Source organism: Amblyomma americanum, chromosome 1 (genome assembly GCF_052857255.1).
Source record: "Amblyomma americanum isolate KBUSLIRL-KWMA chromosome 1, ASM5285725v1, whole genome shotgun sequence".
Lineage (NCBI taxonomy): Eukaryota > Metazoa > Arthropoda > Arachnida > Ixodida > Ixodidae > Amblyomma > Amblyomma americanum.
The window spans coordinates 25,436,801-25,455,344 of record NC_135497.1 but is presented as its reverse complement, the minus strand read 5'-3'; the positions used below and the strand labels follow the sequence as shown (position 1 = coordinate 25,455,344).

The window sequence follows — 18,544 nt, the reverse complement described above, 5'->3', positions numbered from 1 at the left end:
TCAATCGCCTGCACGTGGCCCGGCCCGGGAGTCGTCGAGACAGGGGAACTAGGTCGACGAGTGAACGGCGCCCCGAGACTGTCCTGTCTCGGAACAGCGCCCTGAGACGCCACCGCCTCCTCCTCTCCACTGATCAGCTTCCCCCCCTTCCGCCCGCTGACTGTCCGTCGCGAAAGCCGCGTGTATATACCGGGGTTTACGCGCCCGCGGCCCCTTTTACGCAGCGTACCTCACGCTGCGTCGCGAGTGCTGACGTGTGCGCGCTCGCTTCACGACGCATATCTTGACGGTGCACCGTTATCCTCATGATGCGGCGATCGGGGATCCACGTGTCTTGATAGCAGCAGGCGTGGCTTCCCAGGGCTTCTCGGGGCGGTGCGCAGCAGTGCCCAATGTCTCCCTTCGTTGTGCGCTCTTAATCATCTCTCATGTGAGGTCCCCTGCGGGCGGTGCGCAGCAAGGCCGACTTTACGACTGGCTAGCACAAAGACAGAGCGCCGTCCGCATCGCTGGGCTTTGTTTGCACTTCCGGTTTTCGTGCTCTAGCCTGCGATTGAACGTTTGGCGTCGAATAAGCGAGCTTCGCGGAGAAGTGCGCACTGAGCTTAAAAGGCTGACGGGCGTAGTAGCAAGAGGGTGCCCACATGCTTGGAGCCCTCTCATATGCCTAGCCAGCGGAAAAAGTAGTAGTAGTAGTAGTAGTAGTAGTAGTAGTAGTAGTAGTAAGTGTTTATTAAAATATAGTAATAAAAATGGAAGTTAAAAGATTTTTGCTAACCCCGGCATCTGCCATCACTGCGGCGGCGGCACCTGGCTGGGACAGCGGAAATAAAGGATACCAGGCAGTATGAAGAAGTGAAATAAAAGAGGTGAGGGGATAGTAGGAAAGAGATAGGAGTGAGGGCATATATACACTATTTACAAAGGGTAACAATAAAGTTGCCCAGGTTGTGCGCATGTACAGTCAAGAAGGAAAAATAAAAATAAAAACACACGCGCACAACACTTTGCACACAACAGCTGGGGTGGGGCGCCCAGCTGTTGATCGTTCTAGGTAGTGCACGCGAAACGTTCGGTCACTGCGCGTCACTACCTGGCGCAAAACAGGCAAAACAACAGCCAAAACAAAAATCAGAACAGGGGGGCCTCGCGCGAGCGTGCGTGTCGTGCGGCAGCCGGAGTATGATTCAGGAGCCGCGCGCGTGAGGCCGATTTAACAAATCTCTTACCGAGTTTCGAAATGTAGCGCAAGAACGGCACAGATAATGGGAAGACGGGGACACGCCGCCACTAACAAAACGGTGCACCGACTCGCCACCGGTCAATGCCTTTGAAGTTCGTTACCGCGGTCATGTTCCTGGGGCGAACTGGCTGTGCTGGCACTTGTCGCTTGGCACAAAACGCCGCACAAGCTGAATTTCACCGACGTCCTGTATACAATGTGGGTTTGGCAGCATGTCCGGGACACGACATCCGCTTAGCGGAGCGTGCTGAACCCGGACTGTGCATTACGCCATGGTCGACGGTAGACACCAAACTCTGGAGGATTTCTTCGATGTATATTGCGTAATACTGCTTGCTTCCCACTCAGTTATCATACAAAAACTACCATGTTACAGTATGAATACTTCGTTTCACTTTCGACGAAAGTTCTCCTTTATTATTTTTAATGTGCAAAAAACAAAAAAGAACGACGTTGCTTTATATTGCCCCGACAAGACCTCCAGCTGCTCGTCTGTGCAGTCAAGCTTCGTGGCTACCGTCGCAGAAACGTGAATGGTCGGACGAACCAGGGGGCACACGCTGCCGCTGGTCTCGGCAGACATGAGCGCAAAATGCCGTACACTTGAGAGAAAACGACACAGTGTTAAATTCTAAGAAACTTCGCCTCCCAAGCAATGCAGCGATTATTAACCGCGGCGGCGCCCCCTCCTTTTGTCCTTGCGTGCAGAGCTGGACCTGTGCGCGCACAACTCGACGCTGTGCGGCCTGGAGGCCGGCTGCCACAACGTGAACGGCACCTTCGTCTGCCTCTGCACCAGCGACCTCAAGCCTAAGCGGCCCCACGAGCCATGCAGCAAGGCGCCAGTCGGTAGGTCCCGCAGCGCCCCCCCGCGTCGAGCGCTAGAGGCGCGCCCCTCCTTGATAAATGCCGCGCTAACTGCCGACAAGCCGTTGTTATCCGAACAGCGCCGCTGAATGCTCGTCTTGCTGCTGGCGCAGAGCTTTACCATAGTGCGGGCGCACTCCTGACACAGTGGAGGCTCGGGCGGCTCTCTAAGCAACCGGATCGCGGTAGGGCACTACGCTATATTAAAGTAGTGGAGCACAGGTTTGGGCAAGTTACTATAGATTCATGACGACAAAAGCAGCGCACACTTTGATAGAACACAAGCGGTTCTTTGTGTTCTGTCAATGTGTGTGCTGCTTTTGCCGTCATGACGCTATATTAAAGAAGTCTCCAACCGAAGAGTGAGTCACGGCTGCAGCACTATAGGCAGTACACAGTAAGGAAGTCAACACAGCAGCGCTGTGTTGCGTCTTCCCTTGTGTCCTGCCTGTTGCGCTATATGCACGTGAAATGAAATGCTGGAGTATGTTTCTATTTTTGTATATATATATATATATATATATATATATATATATATATATATATATATATATATATATATATATATATATATATATATATATATATATATATATATTCAGGAAAGGTGGAGTAAAATGACGGTTGTGGGAGGGGATATACCTCACTCAAGAAGTGCCAAAACGTAGCAATTCCAAATTCTGGAGCTTTCGCAGATTGTATCTATTAGTAATAAGTGTGCGCAAAATGTGACACCATATAAGCGTGAAACACCGCTCTTCATTGCAGGCTTAAATTAATTCCCTTATAAATGGCGTCTACCTGTTTGTTTAACTGCCCCTACTTCAGGGGTTTACCGCAGACATCACCCAGCGCAAGAGTCACTTAAACATCATGACTCGTTCAAGCGCAAGACGGGAAATTGTAATGCGCTTTTTCTTTTCACCTTGTCTCCCTATTTCCTGTCAGCCGTGCGCTTTGGCGTTGACTGCGCGGTGAGTTTTATTCCTCACTGGTGAGGTATCTTCCCTTGCAGCTCAAGGCAACGGGTATCCCCAGAGCAGTCCAACGCAGCCCCACTCTGCAGGTTCTTTCACGCATCACCAAATAGCCGGGATGAACCGCAACTTCTCACCTGCCGCAAAGGTGTGTTCCCAGGCTCACTCGCACTGCCTGGATGACTCTTCCTACCATTCTGCTACGTAAAGTTTACCAGCGTATTTACCTGTGGCCGGAACAGCATAATTTCAGTGACGCGGTTATTTCCTAAAAGCAGTAAACAACCAAAAAGAATGGTGGCTCAAAAGAATAAACTCACTCTTTCATGCTCTCTGGCTCGAAAAATGCGTGTACACAGGAATTAGCATGCGTACACTGTGAGAATCCCTAATAGAAAGACAACTATGGTCTGCCTACAGCCATCTATGACCTGCGTAAGCAAATGATCCAAGGCTTCGGTTATGGCCAGCGCAAGGAGCCCGCCAAACGTGAACTAATCACGTGTGTCAACAACGTCGTGAATTCGGCCTTTTAATCGTCCCAAGGATTTGGATGAAGAAAAAAAAAGTCGGGGAGTGCTAGGCGATGAAGAAGAAGAAAAAAGGAAAACAGACGATTCGTTGATGTGCTAATTCTTTTAAAGTTCTACGAGCTCTCCTTTTTTCATCAAAATGCTTTCTGTTGTTTAACTGTCAATATTGTTCTGTTGTTTTTATTCATTGATTTTTCAAAATTCACGATTGGTGCTACAATTTTGTCGTCATCTTCCATGGAAACTTCTTTGTTTATTCAACTACACCTTGGCCAATCCCCCCGCGTGGGTATGTGCCATATACCTGGGGTGAAGAAGAAGAAGAAGAACAGACGATTTGCACTGGGTTTAATTTGTGGGATTCTCCATGATTACATAATTGCAACTGGTAGGTTGATTTGCTCTTTTAAAATTCTTGGAGCTCATCTTTTTTAACCCCAATACTGTTTGTTGTTTCACTTTAAATATTCTTCTGTCGTTTTTCACTGATACATTTTTAAAAATTCACGCTTGGCGCTAATATTTTCGTAATCGCGTATGGAAATTTCCCTCTTTATGCCACTACACCTTGGCCAATCCCCCATGTGGGTATGTCCCATGTTTTAAGAAGAAGAAAGCCTCACCTCCTGTTGTTCCCAAGGCCAGAAACAACTACCCTCCTCTGCAACATTTGAGCCACCTGTATTCCTCCACGTGCCCGTGCCTGCGTATCGCACCATGTCAACCAGTCCCAACTTATTCGAATCCACTGCGATCGTATCCTTGCTGCGGCCAGCCGCGGGGGCTTTAATAGCGTAGGCATTCGCTGCTAGAAAAAGCAGCGCAGGTGCACACTGCACAAAAGGCACCACAGCGTGAGTCCCGTTTGTCAGAGCTGCTTTAGCGCCAGTTCCAGCACAATGCGCGTCAGTCTTGTGTAGAGCGCTCCAGCGGTGTGATCCGTGCAAAAAAAAAAAAGCGAAATTAGACAGCAGCGGGTGGGTCTGAGGCAAGGCGCTCGTGTCTAGGACACGTAGCTGCACATCCAAGAGAACTTGGTTTTTTGAAATCTTTTGAAAGCTGCGGCTGTACATACGTTGTTCCCCGCGGAAATTTTCAGGCCGCACCGTTTGCTTTCCCGCCGTATACAGTGGGGCACTCCCGTGAAGCTCTGAATTTCTGTAAGGTGAGGAAAACCTTCGTCGCAGGAGTCCTCAGGCAGCGGGGGCGGCTCGGCCGAGCCCTGGCGGCCGGCGGCGACGGCCGGGGAGCGCGGCGGCGGCCCGGCCCCGCTACTCACTGGCCTGCTGGCGGTGCTGGGCACACTAGCGCTGGCTGGCCTCGTGGTCGCCGTCCTGGTGCAGCGCCACCGGCGGCGGGCGGCCGACGCCCGGCGCGCGGCCGCGGGCTCTCTGCACAAGTGCATGCAACAGTACGTGACCAACCCCACCTACTACTCGTCGGCGCCCGAGACGCCCCTGCGCAAGGTGCTGCACGACGTCGAGATATCGGCCGACTGCATCCGCTTCGTCGAAGAGGTCGGCGAGGGGTGCTTCGGCAAGGTGCACAAAGGTACGCGCCTTTTGTCTCGCCACAAATAGCAAGGTTGGGCAGTTTTGTTGTGAGCACGTAGAGCGGTCTTTTAATCACTGCTTCGGAAGACGCAGGATCCAGGGCACGAGGTACTTGTCTGGCCAGGTCTGAAGCCGACGCGGAAATACCAATTTAACGCGTGACGAGAGTAGTGTCACTTTTAAACGCGGTGCACGCACCGAGTATTCGGAGGGCAAAAACCCTTTGGTCATTGTCTTCGATCGTAAATTGCCCGGCCGTCACGTGCACAAGCCATGTCAAAAGCTTCGCACGCTCAGTGGCGGACGCCGTGGTTCACGCAGCGGTGTACACGCACCCTGACGGCAGCGAGGAGAACGTGGCCGTGAAAGTGCTCAAGGAGAGCGTGTCCAACGAAGCGCAGGCAGACTTCGAGCGGGAGGTGCAGATCATGTCCAGCTTCAAGCACGAGAACATCCTCAAGCTGCTCGGCGTCGTCTTTAAAGGTGAGCGACGCCGAACAGCGAACGCCCACGGTTGGGTCGGCTTCCGAGCGTCACGGTGCAGCACGGCTCTGCAGCCACATTTACTTGAAAGTCAACATGTACGAAGCGGCGGGGAAGGTGTTCTTCAGGTTCTAGGGGGAGCGCGGGTCATCGATGAACCGTGAAATTTGAGCTGCCGCATCAAATCGCCTTTGTTTTCTCTGGGTAATAAGCAAACATGGCAGACATGACAGGCCTGCAGCGCGCGTTCGGAGGTTTTGTACTTTGCACGTCATATTTCTGCTTGCTACCGAACAGTAGCCAGCTAGAGCCAACCGCCCCACGCGCAACGAGCCTGACAAATCGCACAGGCCGTGCCTACAAGTCAGTGAACCTAAGCTTTACACTTTCCTCCCTGAGAATGCGCGCTACAGTTATTGTGAACGACATAGCTTCTTAGCTTTTTACAGCAGAGTGCTCTAGATTTTTGTGTGGGTTTTTTTGTGTTGCGCTTGGACAAGTAAAAAGTCACCTAAGAGCATGGCCGTAATACGTATCGGCTGCGAAGCGCAGTTTTTTTTTAATTGGTTTTTGGGGGGAAAGGAAATGACGCAGTATCTGTCTCATATATCGTTGGACACCTGAACCGCGCCGTAAGGGAAGGGATAAAGGAGGGAGTGAAAGAAGAAAGGAAGAAGAGGTGCCGTAGTGGAGGGCTCCGGAATAATTTCGACCACCTGGGGATCTTTAACGTGCACTGACATCGCACAGCACACGGGCGCCTTAGCGTTTTTCCTCCATAAAAACGCAGCCGCCGCGGTCGGGTTCGAAGCGAAGCGCAGTTCATTTGCGGTCACCAGTGTCAGCGATTTAAGGTTGTGCTCTCTGAACACGCGCTGCTCACTTGTATAATTATCTCGTAGAAAGTGGTACACTCAATCCGTGCTCCCTTAAGGGTGGCTGTCCACCCCCGTTCTAATTGTTATTACCGTACGTTGGCAGCTCAATGCTACGCACGTGCAATGAGCTTGGTAAGTACGAGGATTGAGTGGAGGTGAACGCCTAACCTGAAAACCAGGTAGTCAAGACTTGCAGTACACGGTAAAGCCTCGGCCACCTTGCTAGCGCAGCGTATTTCTGGTATCGAAAAGAAAAACAACGCACGCTGCGCGCGGGGCTTGCTTGCACCGTACCTTTCACACTAGCTGTGTACCAGTTCTCACAGTCTCTCCTGTCGTCGCTGGAAAGACGCGGGAGCGTACTGAGGTTGTGTTTACAACTCCAAGTCTGCGTTTATATGACCAAGGCAGCCGACTGTAAACTGCTCAAAACGCCTGCCCGCGCGCGCCGTTTACGACTTCAAGGGGATTTCCAAGGAAACCTCCTGGGCGCGCCAAGCGAGTTTTTACAACCGGCGAAGACGGGAAGTGTTTTTCCCTCTCCCCTTTCTAGCCGGTCCGCATTCATGGCTCGCTTCGCCCCTTCCCGTGGCGCCTGGGGCGTGATGAAGCGAATGCTTTACTGCCACCACTAGGCGGGAAAGATCGCGACACCATTGACAGGAAGTAGCGGGACTTTGCAGATATTAGCTGGGCTTCTTTTTTCTTTCTTTCTCTCTGTGTCTCTCTTTCATTGACTCCGTTCTCTTCACTTTCTCACGGCGCTTTAGCGCGCTTTACACTAATCTGCGATACGTTATTGCCCCAGAAGGCCGGAGCGCTGACGATAAGCTGGTGTGTGTTTTCGCTCATTTTCTACCAAGTACGCCAGGTGGCTGTGTCACAAAATTTTGAAACGATGAAAAAGTTCAACGAAAAAAATTATCAGCATGCAGGTATGAAATGACGTAAAGGCGGCGATGTGAAGGTGAAGTTGATTTACTTAACACAAAGTACAAAGTAATTTGCGCATGGGATGTGTTTGGGAAGGTGGGGAAAAAAAAGACACATATATGTAGCTTGGCTGGCCACACCTCCCGGCAACGGACACTTCGGCAGAAGTAGGTAATGCATAGAGACAAAGATATCACAACTGCGATACTATTTTGTTAAAGAATGCATGCATGCAAGGTGTAAACATACCGCATCATGAAACAAAAGGAAGTAAAAAGGAAAAAAAGTCACATGAATTATACAAAAAGCGCTTATAAATCACTTCTAGAAAATACACACAGATTTTCTATTACGAGGTGGTACTTAGTTAACACACGTGCGACGTTAAACTGCATCACCTTAAATCCATACTTGGTGCGAGATCTCGGGACATGCCAAAGTATATGCCAAAATTCTGTGTGCCTCACTGAGCGCAAAGAAGTGTTGTTTTGCAACTTTTACAATGTTCTGAAAGTGTGTCTTTCCTCAAGTATTTCACACTGAAGTGTTCATAATAGCCTAAACACATACAACTTGCAATTTCATAATTTTGAGTGAAATGGTAAGACTGCGAAGACTACGACTCCAGCTGAGAAATGGACCAAAGCCGAGCGCAGTGGTAGAGCCAGGAACATGCAGGCAGGTCTACTGCAGCCTCCACAGAACACCTCATGTGAGGTTGTATATATTTAGCTGACTCATTTAATAACACTCCTACCCGGAAGCGTGCGCCTAACAAGCGGTGTAATCCGGCTAGAGCTAAGGGGCCGAAAAGAATCTCCTTTGGACGTGCTGCTACGCCCTGTGCGAAGACCGCCAGCGTCACTGCGCAGCGCATTGGACTGATGTTTTTTCTTCCTTTCCACTGGATACAAGAGCACGATCCGTAGCCTAGAAGAAAGTAAAGCCTTCCCCATGCGGAGCGCTGTCCCCATGCAAGCCGTCGCAGCAACTGTCGTCGCCATTATCGGGCATAATGCTCACACCCGGAAGTAACGCGAATTTAACGGGCGCCCAATTAGGACACGTGTCGGATATGTCACCTTAGACGCCTAGTTATTAGCTGCTCGCAGCAGGCTCGGTGCGTACAGTCCTCCCGTGGAAGAAACGGGCACAAAAGCGAGGACGGCGGGGGACGAAAGAAGGATTTCATAGGGCGGCCGCACCAAGAAGCCTTGCACGACATCCCAGAGGCCGGCGCCGGTACTGAACAAACTTGGCTCGAAAGTGCGCAAGGAAGAAAGAAAGAATCGTAGAAGAAAGGACGCGAGAACTTTGTTTGGCGCCTCTTAGCAGTCAAGAAACGCTGATTTGCCCAAGCGTAGTCTCTGCGTTGTCTTTGTACGCGCGGAAGTGTGCTTAGAGCCAGTGGGGAAAAGAGAGCACCGAGACAGATGAAAAGCAGGCCAGTGATATATATCTACATATTTTTTTTTCCGGTTGTCTTTTCTTGAAAGTGTTTTTTTTTTCATTACACAGCGACTGAAATTACCTTTCTCCTTGACACTATCCCAAAGCTTGCCTGTGTTTTTTAACGCCCCTATTTTTTTTCCCGAAGCAGCTGGCGTTTCCCTTCGCGCTGCTACGTCGGGCTAATTCGCCCTAACGAACTCTTTCTTTTCGCCAACTCTCTTCAGCGCTGTTTTTCGAGTTACGTATTTTATAAGCTAATCCTGCACATTTGTATTGTACGCAGTTTCCTTTCCTTTCGTTTATTTTTTTCCCCGTCTAAGGAGAAACACTGAAAAACCTTTGCAGGCAAACAGCCCGCATGGGAGCTCTAAGTTAAGCGTGGAAAACCATTCAGCGGCACAGACGGTAGAAGCCACGGGGGAATAAAGAGAGGAGAAAAATGAGGGCCGTCGGACAAGAAGTAACCAAGCCCATGCCCGGGCGCGCACAACGTGTCGGCCCACAAATGGTTGCGTGCCCTCTCGCGGTCTGCTTCGTTCTATTCGAGCGCAGACGGAGGTAAATTGTAGAGGAGTGCCTACGCTGGGCATCTCCAAAACAGTGCAGTCTGTACAAGCCAGAGCCGACACAAGGGGAACAAGTACGGAGTTCGCAAGATTGTCCGTGTACCGTGCTAACCGTGTTTTGGCCTCCTTTCGCATGTTGCACCGTTAACTGTCGTGACTGGCCACCGGACAGGCTCTAAGCCAATGGGGAGCCGCTCTAACCTGGCCGTAGGTTTGCGATCCGGGCACCTGATTGGCTGAAGCCAGCTGCCGCTTCCTCTGAGTTGTAAGGTTACGATGAAACACCGTATACATATACAGTGGCCCGCGGCGGGAAAAGGAGTGATTGAAAAAGAAAAATCTGTGTTGACTGCGATGTTAAATTCAGCGGGCGGAACAGAAAGTCGCGCTTCGCCCCTGGCGCAGACCAAGGTGAACGAAATGGTTGAGCTCCGGTCAAAGCGCTGCTTGGCACTAGGGGGACGGCTGTGTGCATTAAGAGGCCCCTGGCGAGCTCTAACGCTAGCAGCTGTGACGTCACACTTCTTCCTCCGGCGCTTGCTTGCATTTGCTTGCTGGGTGCCCTACTTTTTTGCACCGCTGAGAGGAAATGTGAAGCGCTCTAATAAAGACGTTTTGCAGCGCATATTAGGACTGCAAGAGTGAGGGTAAATATACGGGGCAAGATAATCGCTTACACGCGCAAATTACTCTTGCGTCAGAAAAGTGCTCTCCCATCTGGTTAACTCCGAACAAGTGCGTGAAACTCTCAATCTTATGCGAGGGAAACGATCATAGGACCTATGAGGATCTGGAACTCTGCATCCCCCAAAGGTCTGCTGTACGTACAATGCAAGGGTTGACAGGCTGCGCTCGATGACCGTGAGCGTACGATACTGCCATTCCGAGAATTATTGTGTCAGTGTTACCTACGGCACTTCCTTGGAGCCAGCCTTGCTTTAAATACGTCATAGTTGGAGGCGTATTGAAGCGTCACCGAGCATACAGACGTCATTTTTTTTCGTACCAGATCCGAAGATGTAGTGCCACGAAATTCCACGCAATAGCCTAACGTCCTTCTACTGTGCGGCTGCGGCCATTTGCCGGCTCAAGAACCTTCGCAGCTATCTGTATCCTGACAGTAAATGAATAAATAGAACAATGCCGGCAGGATGTCGCCGCCTGAAGTTCCCGCGACTCTTACTCATTCCCAGACCAGCCGGTGCACCGTGAGCGCTCACAAACCCTCTCTGGTTAAGTGCTATGGCGGTGGGGACAAAAGCAGCGCAACGGGCAATTTTTCGCGCGGTGACAAGATCGATCTGTCTATTCTACTTAGCAACTACCAGCTTGCTCAAAACCTGAGTCGACATTTTTCTGTTCTTTCAGCCGATATCTCCCGGACTCTACGAAATAAAACGACCGAAGGATCGTTCATCAAATCCAGTGAGGCGTGTAATTTGATAACATCCCGGTACACTTGCTCGATACCCCTGTGAAATTCCCAGGCGAGCTGCCGCGCTCTTGCCCCCTCATTTTCTGTAGAAAGGCAGCCGTTAAGACAACAGCGGAGCTTCTATAATAGACAGGCACAGCCGACCTCGCAGCCACTGCTCACTGCGAGAAAGCAAATAGAAACAAACGGGCGTTATTTTTCGATCGTCCCTGTCACCGGGAGTGTCACGAGTGAAAAACAGCGGGGATGAAAGAGTGCCCGCCCTCAGTCTCTGCCTACGACCCGCGTGTTGCGGCAATCTTCGTATCTTTTTTATTCCCTAATTCATGTCCCGCTTTGAAAGCGCACGTTCATCTCTGTTCACGGCCTGCAAAAGGACGTAACGAGTTGTGCGATAATCTTCCGTAGACTGCAAACAGGAAGCTTTCATAACTTACACATACTTCACAAACTGTTTCCGAACCAGTACGCGGACACATGCAAGTGGTGTGGAGCCACCCCCACTTTGTACCACATTACATGGGAGTGTAAAAACAATTATTCATTCCATAAACTAAAACAGCCCAATGCGGAAGAGTGGGAGAGCCTGCTCACCAGCAGCGTGCTGGCGGTCCAAAAAGGACTGGTCCAACCTGCGTATGAGGTAGCAAGACTCAGTGGGACCCTGGAATAAGGGCACCACCCCTGGAAGGCTCGGAACTTCAACATGAAGACACCCGGGTTCCGCTGAATCGACCAATTTTTGGCGCCAATAAAGTTTCTCTCTCTCTCTCTCCGTCGTATAGGTAAATTGAAGGGGAATAACTAAACATCAACTCTTCCCTTCCAGTAACAACCTAAGCGCCTTCTCCAGCCATTCAGAAAAAAATACATAAAATGCAATGGCGCCCCTTTTTAAAAACTGTCATCGATGAGTAGAGGCATCCTAAAGTTTTATGTAATTTGCTCTGTAAGCAGGGTGTCAGGACATGGCAGCCTCCAGATGCATGTAAAATCCCGCGTAAAGAAATCGAAACTATGGGTGACGCCCTGATTTGCTTACTGCTCAAAGATTGCTCAGAAACCGCGGCTTCTCTGTGACCTTGCTTTCGGTGGGCGATGCGGCATGTTGGTGGAGAGACTTACGCTTGCGCCTACTTCTCACGCTCACACACAGAGTCCGGCTCCATACCATGGATGGTCTTCGAGTTCATGACGTACGGAGACTTGGCGGAGCTGCTTCGAGCCAACGGCTACGGCCGTGACTCGGCGACCAGGAAACCCCCGACTCAGCTCACTCTCGTAAGTGGTGAACATCAGCTGCGCGCTCGTTCTACTTTTAGAGCTCGTTTCTGACTTTTGTTACCGTGTTCTTTCTTTTTGTGTGTGTGTGTAACTCAAAACAAGAGGCCATTGGTTCCTGCTTCAAGCGCCAGCGCTTCCCGTCTTCTGAGAGACTATGCACTTAAGAGTGACACGATTTTGATAGCGCGATACTTTTCACATGACTAGCGGTATTGCGAATAGTCCCACAGCAAACAAAAACTTGCAGTACTGGTTCGATGCAGTGGAAGCAGTAGTTCGCTCGCTCGCTCTCACTCACTCATTCACTCACTCTCACTCCCTCGCACACTCACTCGCACACTCACTCACTCACTCACTCACTCGCACACTCACTAACCCACTCACTCTCATTCACTCGCACACTCACTCACTCTCACTCACTCGCACACTCACTAACCCACTCACTCTCATTCACTCGCACACTCACTCGCAGACTCACTCACTCTCACTCACTCGCACACTCACTCAATCACTCACTCAAATTCGCAAGCCAATTCAGCACTAGCACTTCCCAACAAATTTTGGTTAATTCGCGCCAAAATGCATGCGCTTTCGAAAAGCTTGCCGGCAAACCAACCCTTCCATTGCAAGTAACTGGTCGAAACAGCCAAAATTTGTTGGGTCACAGCGAACCTTTTCATGCAGCCCAGTTAGCAAAAATTTCGTCAGCGTATTTCGGGCGCCTTATGTCTCATTTTTTTTTCACGCATTTTGTGTAGTTGGCCAAGGCAAGCAAAAAGCCCGCTGAACTCGTTCTATAACTAAGCTCACGAGTTCATAGCTGCCGCGCCAGCTTCCTTAGCGTGGTGCCAATTGAGGATAGTTCTTAAAAAGTGGTCGAATCCTTAATCCGGTCATGCGGCCGATATTAGAAAGCTCTGTTCCTTCTTACGTTTCGCAAAACTATTCACATGAAAAACTTTTGATATGAAGCTCAACTTAAAGTGTAGAAATCATCGCAAATAAGAAATCTTGCCGGCACTGAGTGTTTTTATATCTCATTAAAGGTCAGTATAATCAACTATTAATGTGTAAGAACCTATCTTTCGAGTCACAACCTTTACGATTACACCTCTCCAGGCTAGATGACCTCCACGTACTACGTGTGTGGCAGCGCTGCATGTGTACCGTAGTGCCCCTACCTGCGCGCTGCGCCTCAGTGCAGCACATACGAACAACAAGCAGCGCCTGCAGAGAACGTAATAAGCCGCGTCGACAAAAAGTCGTCAACAGGCAAAATATATCGTTAAAAACAATGTGTGCTGTAATCTTATGTGTTCTTTGTTGGGGTAAGTTTAGCTTTACGATTTTATTTCCTAATTTGTGCGAAGAGACACGCCGAGCTCTTAATTTTTTTGTGCTAATAATTTATTCCATGTTTCGTGGCAACTATTCCGTTATTTAATCGGAGCATATTTATGGCGAGAGATTCCGAGCACAGTGTTTCAGTCTAGCGCCTCCAACGTCGTTAAAGCGGCGGTCTGAGTTAATGGTGAGAATTTGTGTGTGCTTAGGAAGCAAGTGAGCCTTCGCGTCTCAGCTACTGCTATGGGTCCAGGTCCCACCGACTGCAGGAATTATACATGAGCCGGAGCCTGCGGTCGTCGCTCGTAAAAAAATTACTGCAAGAACGAACTCGCAGCGGTCCCCTGTCCTTGCTAGAAAGTCACGTTTTCATTCTAACACAGTTAAACGAGGCGAAAGCTTTTGCGGATAGCAAGTTTAATAAATTAGGCGACGCAGTTGAAACCAATCGGGGGCTTTTGTAGTATCTACTTTGGCTCCAGCGGCGGTCACAGAGAGAGGACTAAATTTACGTTGCATGCTTTAAAGTCAGGGGATTTCTGAGATAGCGCACTCTTTGATACAAGAAGCGCTTGACTCGTTGCTGAGTCACTGCGCTCTTTATCCGGTTTCTTCTTCACACTGCATACAAACCCGGCTGCAGTCCTTTTTTTTTGCATAAGCGCTTGAGGATCTTCGGAAAGATATTGCACTGACAACGCCTTGATGCGCAAGCACACAAGAACTGTCAACGAACGCTTGAAATTACGAAACTCAAATTAGGAAAGAAAACTTCGGTCAAGTAGATTCCGAAATTTTATTTCGTGCCTCAAAAGACGAGCAATTCTGCGGAGTGGTGAATTGCCGTGGGTTTCCGAAACTGAAGCCGACGAGAATCAGCAGGTCTCTCGCGAAACAATTCATCACATACTGCTTGCATGCAAGGACCGCACCACCACTTACTGCTCGACCTCATTACATCGCTCGACCTTTTTTTTTTATTTAGCCCTCTTTCTCTTTCGTTCATCATTACATAAGTGATTTTTGGCCTTATATGGTCAGTCGAAACCTCAGCAGTCATGGAGAGATTGCGGAATCAGGGTATAGAAGAGACTTGTAAAAATACCGAAAGATACCTATAACGGCTGCACAGCCACCATAGTTCTCCATAAAGTCAACAATAAGATTTTAATAAGAAAGGGTGTCAGGCAGGAAGACACGGTCTCGTCAATATGCTCACCACCTGTTTACAGGGGGTATTCAGAGGCCTGGATGAACTGCATGCAAAGCATGATCATTGAGACAGGCAGAGCAGTACGGTGGGTCTAAAAATTAACATGTAGAAAACCGAAGTAATTTTCAACAGCTCCGGAAGGAAACAGCAGTTTACTATTGGTAGCGAGGTGCTGGAAGTGGTAAGGGGTCTACTTAGGGCAAGTAGGGACCGCAGATCCGGATCACGATAGTGAATTAACTACAAAAATAATAATGGTGTGGAGCGCATTTGGCAGGTTCTCTAAGACCACAAATGGCCGTTTACCAATAACCCTCGAGAGAAAAGTACATAACAGTTGTAGTTTACCGGTACTCTCCTACGGGGCAGAAACGTGGAGGTTAACGACAAGGGTTCAACGAAAGTCAAAGACTGCGCAGCGAGCCATGGAAAGGAAAATGATAGGTGTAACATCAAGGGACGAGAACAGGGCAGAGTGGATCAGGGATCAATCGCGGGTCAATGTCATCCTGGTTGAAATCAAGAGGAAGAAATGAGCTTGGGCAGGGCGTGTAACGCGAAGACACGATAACCGCTGGTCCTTAACGGTAACGGAGTGGATTCCAAGAGAAGGCAAGCGTAGCAGGGGGCAGCAGAAGGTTAGGTGGGCGGATGAGATTAAGAAGTTTGCAGGCGCAGGGTGGACCCAGCTGTCAAAGGACAGGGTTAATTGGAGAGATACGGGAGAGGCCTTTGTACTGCAGTGAACGTAGTCAGGCTGATGGTGATGATGACCTGAGGCCATAAATATAACTTAAAACCTCACCAAAGTATGCTAAGCCATTAGTGCTTCAGATGTTTGTTTTTTTAGTACCTCAAACGGTGCTAAGTAGGAATATATCTAATTAAGCGTATTTGATGCACGATGTCATACGTGAGGAAAACCTTCGGCCTTAAATAAGATTAAGGTTATTGCTTAGTTCGAGCAAACTAGTATCAGGTATAGTACAAGCATGCTTCGAGTCAACGACAGAACTGAAAACCTACAGACTAGTTTCCCTGTAGGCCACGCACGCCGGTGGTATCATGTCAACCACTTCAAAACGAGGGGAACAAGTTAGTAGTTGCTGAGTTATCTCTCACATGACAATTAGCTCAGCGTTAAATCTCAGTGTCGTCGCCACTGTACGCACGCAGTGCGCAAATCGACAATGTGGAGCGGGTGCTCACGGAACGAGCAACGCGCATATACGTTCGGTTTGTCGGCACAGTGGTCATGAATAAGCACTCGGGTGCCTCACTCGAGCTCACCCTTACAAAAACTTCTTTAGACAGTCTATAGACTGTACATATACTTTTGTCTTGAAAGTCTATAGACTCTCTGTAGACGAACCCTAGAGAACAATCTACCGGCAACACATCCTATAGACAGTATATGGACAATCTACAGGTTTATGGACATATACTTTTAGTAGACTTTTGTCTATGGACAGTCTATAGACTATGAGTAGACAAAATAAAGATCTATAGAAATGCAATAGAGTCTATAAGAAGTCTATAGACTGTCTGTAGACCATTTTTATAAGGGCAGGACTGCTCTGTGTGGACCTCGGATGCCGAGAGCACTGCGGGTGCTTTCCTTCGAGCTTTAAACCCCTGTTCCGCTCCCAGTGCGCACAGGCAGCGAAGGCAGGCTCAACTGTGTGCTTGTGCACGCTTATTCCTGGTGCTCGGAACGCAACAGTTGCAGCTTCGCCTGAATAAGAATCCCGCTCGGAAACTTTTAGCGGTGGTCATCACCGTAGCCGTGAGTCGCACTTCTCTTAAGCAGGGCAGAGATAACCGCGCTGGGATTGTGTCTTCATATGGCAAGGGCGAAGTTTTGTTCCCTTCAGTGTTGGAACAAGTATTCCAGTGAGTCAGAATATTAAGCGTGTGAGAGATACCTTGAGAGGAACGGTAAAAATAATAGCGCGAAAATGTTGCCCGGCAGTTATGAATGAACAGCTTATGAATGTGTGTATATTAAGTTGTCCCCCATACGAGACAGCAGTAACTAAGGTTACTGAGGAAAAGTGCATTATAAATGAGCAGTTTTACGGATTGAGGCAAGTACCTGAGGGAATGAACAACGCCCGGCACCTGTGACAGTTTACCAGCGAGGAAATGTATATGGTAGTGCCGGGACATGTCATGATCAAAGTACACACCCAAACATTTGATTGATTGTACAACTTCAATTGTGCAGGTGTTAAATACAATATCTCCAGGTAATGCGACATTCATTTTTTTTTGGTGGGGGGGGGGGGGGGAAGAAAGAGTAAGGCTTTGGTTTTTTCGGTGTTGATTATTAGACCGTTTCCGAAATCCCACTGATGTATTGTTAAGCAGAACGTTTCTTAACTCTCCTAGCTTTTGCAATGATGCCATATCCTTGCACTGGTAGAAGCATATGCATGACGGGTCTTTTGACAACTTGTCCAGTTGGAGCGCGCGATCAAAGAGTCGATCAATCAATCGATAAATCAATCTTTCTTGTTCTTTTTTTTTTTTTTTTTTGCTCCCGCAGCTCAGCGCCGCCAATGCTAACTGCTAAGTACACGGGCTGCTCCGCCAGCGCTGTAGCAAGGCAAAACACCCAGACGAAGAGGTTGTCATAGCTGGTTTCGAAACGGTTGGCCTCACTGCGTTTCGCTGAAAGTCGAATGCGAGACGTTGTGTACACGTCTGCCGTTTACGGTGGACACCTTACGGACAGCTTTCAGTGCATGTGTGGATGCTGTTTGCCTTCGGTGTTTACAGGGCCATAAAAAATCACCAACCTTAGCTCTCTGTAAAGTGCACAGTGCCACTGTGCAGTGCCTCTGTGAAGTGTATCTGTTTCCTGCAAGTGAAATCAGTTATTCTTGACTGCTGTGCGCACTAACTTCAGTGCAGCATGTGTGCCAAGTTTTAAGTATTATGGTTTGCCAAAGATTACTCCGAGAGGAAGGTATTATGTGTCTGGGCCTGAAGGATGGAGGCCCTGATACCGAATTTTGAACGTAGGCTTGAGTCCTGCAAGCTACCTCATCTCCACTGCCCTGAAACCTGCCTCCATGGTTGCTCCTGAGCAACTATTGCTCCGTGGGGCTTCATTCAACGCAGCCAGTCAACACGTAACGCCTGCTGCCGTTAGAATAAAAATAAATTATAGTGTATACTGGTGTATGTACCAGTATACACTTCTGCTTCTTTTAACGCGTCGACTTGAGGCGCTGAGTGAAGCCCCACAGAGAAACGCTTAGCTGCACCCCACCGCAAAGGACTGGGCCGTGCTTAGCCGTGCTTACTCACCCCTCACGAAGGCGCCTGTTCTTTCCGCAGTCGGATCTGCCGTGGCTGGCGACGCAGGTCGCCAGCGGCATGTGCTACCTGTCCTCCCCAGCACTTCGTGCACAGGGACCTGGCCACAAGGAACTGCCTGGTGGGCAACGACCTCTGCGTCAAGATCTCCGACTTCGGCATGTCGCGCGACATCTACACCTGCGACTACTACAAGGTGCGCCACGCTTTGCTCGGACACGCTTGAAACCAGTGCGGTGACTAGACGCTTAACACGCTCTCACACACACAAAAATAATAATAAGCACTTAGGTACCAGAAAATTGGGACTGAGAAAATCATTTTACGCATCAAAAGAAGATAAAAATGCATATTCTTTTATTCTCCAAAAAATACACATGTGCACTATACATTTTTCTGAGAGCTGGAGTGGATTTTCCCAAAGAACGATATCATACAAATTCCGGAAGGGATCAAGTT

At 49.2% G+C, this 18,544-nt stretch overlaps 1 pseudogene across 1 annotated transcript in view; it reads left to right on the top strand.

Moving 5' to 3' along the window:
• The window catches only part of LOC144122178 (uncharacterized), a 319,104-nt pseudogene extending 300,793 nt beyond the window's left edge, over positions 1 to 18,311 (top strand). Inside the window, exons 2-7 of the transcript XR_013312847.1 lie at positions 1,952 to 2,092; positions 3,126 to 3,235; positions 4,808 to 5,171; positions 5,495 to 5,656; positions 12,077 to 12,201; positions 18,107 to 18,311. The product of XR_013312847.1 is annotated as an uncharacterized LOC144122178 (transcript). The remainder of the gene's footprint in view (positions 1 to 1,951; positions 2,093 to 3,125; positions 3,236 to 4,807; positions 5,172 to 5,494; positions 5,657 to 12,076; positions 12,202 to 18,106) is intronic.
• The last annotated feature ends 233 nt before the right edge of the window (positions 18,312 to 18,544 follow it).